This window comes from Notolepis coatsorum (genome assembly GCF_963971535.1).
Source record: "Notolepis coatsorum genome assembly, chromosome: 14".
NCBI lineage: Eukaryota > Metazoa > Chordata > Actinopteri > Aulopiformes > Paralepididae > Notolepis > Notolepis coatsorum.
In genome coordinates this window covers 11,589,877-11,601,438 of record NC_140178.1, presented here as the reverse complement: position 1 = coordinate 11,601,438, position 11,562 = coordinate 11,589,877, and the positions used below count along the sequence as shown (strand labels likewise).

At 45.0% G+C, this 11,562-nt stretch overlaps 1 protein-coding gene across 2 annotated transcripts in view; it reads left to right on the top strand.

Moving 5' to 3' along the window:
- LOC311239950 (ubiquitin carboxyl-terminal hydrolase 22) overlaps positions 1–11,562 on the top strand; it is a 137,620-nt gene that overhangs the window by 113,099 nt on the left and 12,959 nt on the right. The gene's annotated exons all lie outside the window — the stretch shown is intronic.

The following is an 11,562-nucleotide window of genomic DNA, read 5'->3' as shown; positions in this document are numbered from 1 at the left end:
ATTATTAACAGGTGTTTCAGGTCTAAATGGCTTAGTACTGTTGACATTACACTGCTTGTAGTAGTAAATCAAATAGCATATTTCTTTAAATAAAATTACAGAAAATCTATCTGCTAAGTGTGCTATCTGTTGCAGCTGCACACTTTCCATAAAAATAGCATATTTGGATGTGTGACCATTTCTCAAAAAATGAAAATCATGTATTTTTTTTTAAATACAGAAAATAATCACTAAAGTGCTATCTGTTGCAGCTGCACTGTTCTCCATAAAAATAGCATATTTGGATAAGTTTGACCATTTCTCAACAACAGAATATTTTTTTTAAATACAGAAAAGGATCACCAAGTTACCATTTCTCAAAAAATATAAATAAATACAGAAAATAAGCACTTGTTCACTCAGTCGACATTTCTAGCTCAATGCGAGGTCTTGCTGCTGGCTAATAATACGGTAAATACGTGGGGAGATCTTTGAGAAGGCAACACGCATGTCATCCTCAAGGCTCAACTTGGCCCTACATTTTGTTTTCAGAGCTGTCATGGATGAAAAGCCAGCTTCACACAGATATGTGGTGCTGAATGGTATCAACACCTTAACTGCTGCATCATGAGATACTTGGTACTCAGCACCACACTCTGAAACTAGCTCTCCAGGTGGTATCAGATGAGATTTCAATGAGTTCTTCCAAGAGTTTGGATGGAGATGTGTCAGGAAGCTTTGTCTCAATGTTGTCTGTAAAGTTATTTTTTTATCCAGAGTAACTTGGTGATCCTTTTCTGTGTTTTATTAAATAATGATTTTCAGATTTTGAGAAATTGTCAAACTTATCCAAATATGTTTTTTTCATGGAAAACAGTGTAGCTGCAACAGATGGCACTTTAGAATGTTTTTTATTTATTTTTTTTAATCTCAACGCACCCCTGGCAGCTCTCTGCGGCACCCCTGTTGAGAACCGCTGGCCTAGAAGACAGGGGATGGACTCCCTTAGGTTAACTGAGTGATGAGGCTAAGCTAGACTGATATTAGCGGAGTGAAAAGGCTAACATGGACTGATATTAACTGAGTGAAAAGGCTAAGCTAGACTGATATTAGTGGAGGGAAAAGGCTAAGCTAGACTGATATTTGCCGAGTGAATCTATATTTTATATTATAGCTATGTATCCATTGTCATTGTCAATTGACAGTATGAACCTTCCGTTCAATATGCCATAAAGAAATAATTTTTTCATCAATACGTTCCTGTTTTATACCATGATGAATATGAACGTTATATCGGAATGGTCTGGGATAATTCCTGCAAGGCTAGTTATAAGGCGCTAAGCTAATAACTAGTGCTGTCAGGCGATTAAAAAAATGTATCTAATTAATTACAGGATTTGTAATTATTTAACCGCATTTTAATCGCATAACCATTTTATGCCTTATATTCTATATTCTATAATCATATTTCAAATTGCATGTGTCCGGATGGCAGAATTCAGTACTGTATCTACAAAACCTTCTGTTTAATCATCTTCCATTTATTAATTTGCTTAGATTTTTCAGGTCTGGTCAATTTTAGCATGGTGTTATTCACAGCTAAAGATAAAAAAAATGTTATTGATATTCTCATTTGGTGCATTACAATTTACTCAAGCCTAGTAACAGACACAGTATTTCTGACACTGGGAATACATTCCCTGAGATCCATAGATGTCCCTAGAATCAGATACCAAGAACATGCAAATGGACCACATTAAAAAAGTCTGTAAATGTGTATTCTACGTTCTTGTGGAATGAATGAGATAAAAAAAAATATATAATTTATTTTAATTTAGTTAATTTTCATAACGCGATAATTTGCTATGTAATTAATTAATCTAATTAACACGATAAACTGACAGCCCTACTAATAACGTTAAATCGTTTGCCGTTTCGGCCCTACACAAGCTACAGTTAAAAATCTAAATGCATATGATCGGTATCATGTTCCACCATGAATGCATGAAAGGGGGGGCGGGGGAAGTCGTTTCTGATTATTGATTACTAGGGGTGTAACGATGCGACCTCACAACGATTAATTTCGATTACGGTTATTCAGGCAACGATTCAATGCATCATGAAATCTCTTCATTTGACCACGATTCGATTCGCTTCGATTAATATTCGATACATTTTCTATCAGTTAATTCCCCAAAAAAATTTGAATACACAAATGTGGCTGGGGGAACTGATTCACTCAGCATGAATGGACTATAGGTCAATAAAAGCAATACACATAAAAAAAATATGCAAATATGCAACACATTAGAATCGATGCATTTTGATTAATCGATGCATCGTTACACCCCGATTGATTACCAATAATGGCATTCGTTATTACAACAACATATGCTGATCAGGGGAATGGCTATGAGAACAAGGCCCGATCAGGCTGAAATGTACGTCAAATCGCTTTTACCTGTGGCCGGTTGGATTCCAAAAAGAATTTCCCAGTTATTTGATCGCCATCTGCTAGATCATATAGTCCATTGGCTGATGCCATATTCCGTTACAGCATAATGAATTCATAATGAAAAGTATTCCAGGCGATCGGGTGAAGCCCTCGCTTCAGACTAACAGAAAAAGTCCGCCCGGAGCGAAACAAATGTGATGCCAAGTGTGCAACAGGGGAAACTGCATTCTTGAGACAGCGCCAATACCAGGATCTGGCCGGTACTGCACTTTCCGAGTCCCAATATGCCTTTTCCAGCCAAAATACAGCTCTGTGACATTGAATAGGATATTCAAATCGAATAAAAGAAAAAACGAGTTAAAAACGTATATATACGTGAATGGCCGGGAATGTGTTAATATAGACTAACCATATTCCATACACAACCATGTTGATTAATATAGAGACTAACCATGTTCCATACAATATTGCATACAGATGGCGATAAAATGTAAATCTGTATATATCTTCATTCTCTTCAATTTCATTCCTGACACACAGGGCTTTCGTCTCATCAATATTTGAGTGAGTTTGTGAGGTGAGGCCCGATATGTTCCAGAAGTCACTGTGTGGCGGCGCACGCCTCGGAGAGACACTGACCTATATGCAGCCGAGTCGTACGTTCATATTAAATGTCTGCTTCAGTGTTTTTAGCCCGTATGAAACAATTATTAAGTGGTCATCATTTATTGAATAGTTCCGCTTTTGCGCAACGGGACATCTTTGAAATATCAAATCAAGATGATGGGCTGTCTTACTGAGGGATGATGAGAGATATGAAGCGATGTCTTTCTGAGGAAGGTTGAGAGATATGAAGCACTGTCTGACTGAGGAAGGGTGAGAATATGAAGCACGTTCTGTCTGAGGAAGGATAAGATATGAAGCACGTTCTGACTGAGGAATGATGAGAAATATGAAGCACTGACTGACTGAGGAAGGATAAGATATGAAGCACTGTCTGACTGAGGAAGGATGAGAAATATGAAGCACGTTCTGACTGAGGAAGGGTGAGATATATGAAGCACTGTCTGACTGAGGGAGGATGAGAAATATGAAGCACGTTCTGACTGAGGAAGGTTGAGAGATATGAAGCACTGTCTGACTGAGGGAGGATGAGAAATATGAAGCACGTTCTGTCTGAGGAAGGATAAGATATGAAGCACGTTCTGACTGAGGAATGATGAGAAATATGAAGCACTGACTGACTGAGGAAGGATAAGATATGAAGCACTGTCTGACTGAGGAAGGATGAGAAATATGAAGCACGTTCTGACTGAGGGAGGGTGAGATATATGAAGCTGTTCGCTCATCACACCCTCTCTCTACCTAAACCAAGCGTGGTATTTCCATACGTCCGAAACACGTCGGCCCTAGAGAATTGCGTGATGTGTGCTATGTGTTCTGAAAAGGCAACACTCCCCCACATGATTCTCTGCACACTGTAAATGATGCATTTATAGAGCGGCTTTTATCCAAAGTGCTTTACCATTTTTGTCCCTCACATTTTACCCATTCACACACCGATGGAGGAGGCGACCGGGCAAGGTGCCAACCTGCTCATCGGGAGCAATTAGGGGGTTAAGTGTCTTGCCCAAGGAAACTTGACGACAGAATCGACACACACGCTGCCTGGGAAGGAGCGGGAATCGAACCGGGTACCTCCGGATTACCAGACGACCGCTCTTCCTCCCAAGAAATATATATATATATATATATATATTTTTTTTTGGGTCTTCTTTTACAATGCAATGTACAGTAGTAGGAAATGTATTAAAAAAAGAGAGAAAATGTGTAGGCTGAAGCCGAGGCTTACCATATTGCCTTTTTACATTACATTATTAATAAAACAAAAACAAACATAATTCAGTACATGATTTTGCAAAAACAAAAGGTTACGAAAGTTTCATAGTTTTAGTGTACAGTTTATACAGTAACATCCAAAACCTATACACATTTTCTTATTTTTTTTTGGTCACTATTTTAATAGTTATCTTGTAATAAAATATAATTACGATTATAATACGGTTTTACATTTGTTTCACCTTATATTTGAATAATTTCTTAAATGTATGTATCGAACTACAAATTTTTTGTTTGTTGTCACAGATATTCCATAGTTTTACCCCTTTAACGGATCGTTTGTGATATTGAAGACACAAATTCCCCGGAGTTTACGTTCTGTCCAGTCCAAAACTCTTCCCTTTACTAATTGACCATATTTTATTGTAACCATATTTATTGTAATGTATAATATAACTGATAGGGCTCTCACAGACCCTCATCTGCACCTTTTGATCACACCGCATACCTGCTCATATGCTTATATCCAGAGTTAATTATATTGTGTACCGTGCTTATTTTAACGTGTCTACTGTACTATAATTTGTATTGCCTGTATTTATGTCTCTCTACTATTACCCTGCCCATACGTGTCCCTCCCCTCCCCCACGCTGCTATGACGCCTACATTTCCCCACAAGGGGATCAATAAAGGAACATCTCATCTTATCGAACGTGTCCTCCTCTCTCTCCAGCGGTGTCTCCACGACGATAGACCCGTTCTGGGACATCAGCCTGGACCTGCCCGGCTCCTCGACGCCCTTCTGGCCGCTGAGCCCCGGAGGCGACGGCAGCGCCATCAACGGGGAGAGTCACCTGTCGGGGTCCACCACGCTCACAGACTGCCTGCGCAGGTACGGCCCCTCCGTCCGTCACCAGCCTCTCCGAAACAAAAAAGCAACAAATAAAACAACAAAAAAAAAAAAATCTAATAATAAAAAGAATCCCAGTCATCACATTCCTCCCCCCCCCACTCGTCCCCTCTCGCCCCTCGTCCCCCTCCCTCGTCCCCTTCTCCCCTCCTGTCCCTCGTCCCTCTCCTGTCCCTCGTCCCCTTCTCCCCTCCTGCCCCTCGTCCCCTTCTCCCCCGTCCCCTTCTCCCCTCCTGCCCCTCGTCCCCTCTCCCCTCCTGTCCCTCGTCCCCTCTCCCCTCCTGCCCCTCGTCCCCTCTCCCCTCCTGCCCCTCGTCCCCTCTCCCCTCCTGCCCCTCGTCCCCTTCTCCCCTCCTGTCCCACGTCCCCTCTCCCCTCCTGCCCCTCGTCCCCTTCTCCCCTCCTGTCCCTCGTCCCCTCTCCCCTCCTGTCCCTCGTCCCCTTCTCCCATCCTGTCCCTCGTCCTCTCCCCTCCTGTCCCTCGTCCCCTCTCTCCTCCTGTCCCTCGTCCCCTCCCCCCTCCTGTCCCTCGTCCCCTCTCTCCTCCTGTCCCTCGTCCCCTCTCCTCCTGTCCCTCGTCCCCTCCCCCCTCCTGTCCCTCTCCCCTCTCTCCTCCTGTCCCTCGTCCCCTCTCTCCTCCTGTCCCTCGTCCCCTCTCCCCTCCTGTCCCTCTCCTGTCCCTCGTCCCCTTCTCCCCTCCTGTCCCTCGTCCCCTCCCCCTTCTCCCCTCCTGTCCCTCGTCCCCTCCCCCTTCTCCCCTCCTGTCCCTCTCCTGTCCCTCGTCCCCTCTCCCCTCCTGTCCCTCGTCCCCTCCCCCTTCTCCCCTCCTGCCCCTCGTCCCCTCTCCCCTCCTGTCCCTCATCCCCTTCTCCCCTCCTGCCCCTCGTCCCCTTCTCCCCTCCTGTCCCTCGTCCCTCTCCTGTCCCTCGTCCCCTTCTCCCCTCCTGTCCCTCGTCCCCTTCTCCCCTCCTGTCCCTCGTCCCCTTCTCCCCTCCTGTCCCTCGTCCCCTTCTCCCCTCCTGTCCCTCGTCCCCTTCTCCCCTCCTGTCCCTCGTCCCCTTCTCCCCTCCTGTCCCTCGTCCCCTTCTCCCCTCCTGTCCCTCGTCCCCTTCTCCCCTCCTGTCCCTCGTCCCCTTCTCCCCTCCTGTCCCTCGTCCCCTCTCCCCTCCTGTCCCTCGTCCCCTTCTCCCCCCCTGTCCCTCGTCCCTCTCCTGTCCCTCGTCCCCTCTCCTGTCCCTCGTCCCTCTCCTGTCCCTCGTCCCCTCTCCTGTCCCTCGTCCCCTTCTCCCCCCCTGTCCCTCGTCCCTCTCCTGTCCCTCGTCCCCTCTCCTGTCCCTCGTCCCTCTCCTGTCCCTCGTCCCCTTCTCCCCTCCTGTCCCTCGTCCTCTCTCCCCTCCTGTCCCTCGTCCCCTCCCCCTTCTCCCCTCCTGTCCCTCGTCCCCTCCCCCGTCTCCTCCCTCATCTTATCCCCTCCCTCCCGCCTCGTTGAGTCATCCCCCCCCATCTCGTCCCAATCTGTGACCAACTCTGAGTGCAGACGCTCGGGGGGCCGACGGACCACAGTTGAAGCGACTGACATCGGGTCACACACTGCGCCAAGCGTTCTCCCTCTGCTCCCCCTCTGCCTGTAGAGACTAGCTGTTGTGTCGTGAACATGGCTGCACATCGCTCGGCCTATTTATGATTTTGTCCCAAAGAAAACAGGATAAGCCAACATTCTAGCTGATTTTTTAAACGCTCCATGTTCAGGGTTTAATGGTTGGACCTTTTGACGGTAATTATGACCATAGGGTGATTAGGCTATTGATCCACATGATCTGTAACCATGTGAGGACATTTATTCCAAGCCAATAATGTTACCATGTAGGGTGTCGGCTACAAATGGTAAATGGACTGCATTTATAATATAGTGCTGTGCTTTACAACCTATGCTTCACATTCACCCGTTCACACACACCGACGGCGGAGGCGACCACGCAAGGTGCCGACCTGCTCATCGGGAGCAGTTGGGGGTTAAGTGTCTTGCTCAAGGACACTTCGACACGCTGGCCGGGAGGAGCCAGAATCAAACCGGGGAGCTTCTGATTACCAGACGACTGATCTACCTCCTGAGCCACTGTCGCCCCCTTAATGTCTTGCAACAGCAGCCACATTCTTCCAACCTGAGAAGATAATTATTGTTTGCAGCTTTCGTCAGTCTGCATAGTGTTCGACCAAATCATCATCATCATCATCATCAACAATGGACTGGGTGGATTTCCAGACCTATTTCACACTCCTGTCTACACTGTTAGACCGACAACTAGGCTAAACTCTCTCCCGGGGCCAGACCAAGACATCAAGGGTGCGGGTGATTTACCTATGGTATCACCACAATGTGATTTAGCTTGTGCTGCACCCCCCCCCCCCCCCCCCTCCCCCTAACGTGGTTTGGTCTAAAACAGGGGTGGCAAACTCAATTACCAAGGAGGGCGACATTAAAAATACAAATGATTTTGCACGCCGGACACATAATAATACCTACAGAAGGTGCGTCTTCCTGAGGTCATTAGCTTAATTGGTGGTTTTGTTTATCTATTCAGTGTGTGCACCAGCTCGATATGTTGTTGTTGTAGATGCACTTCTGTTCATTCTCTGGTGAGTCAATGAAGGAGGGCTGTTTAAGAGGTGGCTAAGGAGGCGTAATTTATGGAAAATTGGCTTATTAATGATTTATTTATTTAGATTGAAATTACATATATTAGGATTTCATTAATTATTCACCCCATAAGCGTTTGTCAAATTAGCAATTGTAGGCTAAACTGGTCCTGGACTATTGGAGAAACGAGGAACAACACCTCACCTTCACTGGTCTCACGCAAGACTATTATTTCCACCGAGAGAACTGTAGTTATGTGAAATTAATTAAAATAATGACTCATTTGCAAGCTAATAATAGCTATTAAGTTTCAATCATTTATTCAGTTTGTTAGCAATTCTAGGTTCAACTAGATCTGGATAACGTAAGTGGAGCGTGCATGCACATGGGTACGGCGCGAGTGAGAGGAGATTATTGTTTTCATGAATAAGATGAGCCTTCAGATCAATTTAAAAAGTACCAAGGTAGGGCCATGCCTATTGTTGAGAATAGGCTTTTGTTTCTTTGTGCGGTTAAATACACCCCTGTGCTACTTGTGAATATAAAGATGAAAATATTCTTATCAACACAGGTGTATTTATACCCAGGCTGCAAAGAATAGTCTACTAATTTGGCCAATATAACCTGCAGCGCAGAACACCCTACGCCAAGGACAGGACGGAACAAACGGCTCCTTTCCTGGCTATGAACAACATTAAAGCATTGCTTAAAGGAACACGCCAACATTTAGCTATCAGTAGAAAGCTATCTGACTGCATGTTAGCCTAGCTTAGCACAATGAATGGAAGCGGACAGTGCCGGTTAGCCTATAGGCATTGTCCAACTAACACCTCTCCCGAGGGCTAACCGGCCATGTCCGCTTCCATTCATTGTGCTAAGCTAGGCTAACGTGCAGCCAGATAGCTTTCTACTGAACGTACACAGAGAGGACACTGGTGTCTTCTTGTCTCTCTCTGGAGAAGACTGTAAGCTAATTTCCCAAAATGTTGGCGTGTTCCTTTTAAGCCTACAACTAGAACTAACTGAAGGAGACATTATTGACATTTGTTTAGCAGGTCTATGGTGCAGAGGTGTAACAAAGACTATTTCAACAGCATTAGGTGTTGGCCTGTACACATGGAGCCTAATCGTAGCACAGTTTCAATCTCTCCCTGCTCTTTTCAGCTCCACGGAGAGCGCTAGCACTTCCTGGAGCACCCAGAGAGTTTCAGTTTTAGTCATTATTTTTCTGAAGCCAATTCCTAGATGGGTACTAGGGGTTAAGCATACTGGGCAATAACGGAAATGGCCTAATTTCTGAAAATAGGCATATAAATAGGCCTATATAAAACACAACAGTAATCTTGTGCCAAAATGAACAAAAACAACAGTAATCTTGTGCCAAAATGAACAAAAACTCTCACATCTAATCAAATATAGTCGGTACATCATTAGAATAATCCCACTTGTCATTGTAATTCATTGAGGCACCTTGGGTCCTATTGGGTGGGAGGGGCTGACATCACTGTCACTGTCTCTTTCCAATTTGCCGTTTATCTTTTAGTCTGGTGTTCAAATCAACCCCCCCCCCCGTTTCATCCACCAATGTGTTCTTAATGCCTTTTCCTGGACATAAAATGATCATGAAATCTGTCCTCAAGAGCAATAAATGGTAAATGGCACATTTATATAGCGCTTACATTCACTGACACATTCACACACCGACGGTAACTATGCAAGGTGCCAACCTGCTCATCGGGAGCAATTAGGCGTTAAGTGTCTTGCTCAAGGACACTTCGACATGCTGCCCGGGAGGAGTGGGAATTGAACCGGGAACATTCCGATTACCAGACGAGTGCTCTACCTCCTGAGCCACTGTTGTCCCCCAGCAATAGCCTAATGTTGAGTTCAGTAGAAACAAAAACTACGTAGGCTGAGAGTTCATTTTGTGGCGTTTAGTGGTAAATCTAGAGCTAAAGCGGGTGGATGCTGATTAGCATAACTGCAGTATAACTATAGTCCTAAATGGGTGGCTAGCTTTTTCTCTCGAAAGGCTATAAAATAAGTTAACAGTTGTGTAGCCAAGGGTTTGCATGAAATGAGAAGATGGCCTTCCCACTTCAATTGCACCAATGAAAGATTCCCATTAAAACCATTGAATGCCTGGTGACCTTGGCGCTCGCCAAATAGACTACTATGAGTTGTAATGGTTCCCAGCAGCAGCAGTGGACTCGACCGCTCTACGGTGCGTGCGTTGCGACCGCAGCATGCAGGGTTCGCACAAGGTCCTTGAAGTGCTTAAAGTGCTTGCATTGAAAGTTTTAAAAAATGTTTTATTTAAAGTGTAACTAATTGTCGGAAATTGGTTTTAAGCCATAAATATTGGATCCGTTTTTTTTCTTTTTCTCTAAAAAAACAGTATTTAAAAGTTAATTGTATCCTTTCAAATGCCCTTTTAAAATGAAATATAGTGCTTGGAAAAGTACTTGAAAGTCCTTGAATTTCATTTAGCAATGTCTGTGGGAACCCTGGCAGCGTGTGACGGGGCCTTTTACACTACGACCCCAAGCCGTGGCCCCTGAACTGTGGCCCCCTTTTCAAACGTTATCCTACAGGGACCAGCTATTGAAAGCGACAGTCCCACCGTAGGCGACTCTTAACGGAAAATCTGAAGTGGCACATGACGGTCCTACTGAATCCACCCGTTGTGACGGAGACGTGACCCAGATCGCTGAGCCTCTCCCCCTCGACGGCTTCTCGGCGCTTGGGTGAAAACAATCGTCATCCAGTTCCCCACAAAAAGAGGAACCCCCCCCCCCCCTGTGTTAGTTATCTACTGGTATATTTATTTTGCTAAATTTATTTCACTTACGCCAGCCGCTGCTAGTGGCACAACGTAAATACACGGGAAGAAAGAAGTAGCATGTAATCAAGACTCCTGCCCAGCAAAACCAATACAAACTAAAGATAGATGCCACCAAATCTTGTGCTGGTGCCAGATACTGAGAAAGATGAAACGGTTATTCTACAGCCCTGGTTTTGTGATCCTGTCCTTCATCCACGCAGGACATTTCAATAATTTATCAATTTTCTTCATCCGGTCTTCTGGGTATCTTGATTGTTATTGGGATTGTTATTTTTCCTGGACCTGTGTGCTAATTTAAACCCTCTCAGTAAATTTTATTGACATCGTTTTTACCCACGAACTGTAACGAGACTTATTCAATGAAATGTGATGCATTGAGAATACAGGCCTTGCACGGAATGTCACGGTTGGCAAGGAAAAACCAAAAAAAAAATCGGTTGCAGCTGAGCACCGATTTTTCACTTTCCGAACCAATTAATCCCGGTGTGAACGTGAGGGTTGTACAGGTTGTACACACTATAGCGAAGTGTGTCACCGCCATCCTGTCAGTTTCCTCTGTGACATCATCTGCCTTACCTTCCCAATATGCCTCTCTCCAGCCCTGCCAGACACACACACACACACACACACACACACACACACACACACACACACACACACACACACACACACTGCTCCACTTGTAATTCAATTCCTTATTCCGCTCTCCACCTTTACAAAGGGTCTCTTATGCCGTCTTTGACACACACATACACACACACACACACACACACACACACACACACACACACACACACACACACACACACACACACACACACACTACTACTCCGCTTGGAGTTGAATTCCTTATTCCACCATCAACCTGCTCAACAGGGTCTCATGTGTTCTCTGGG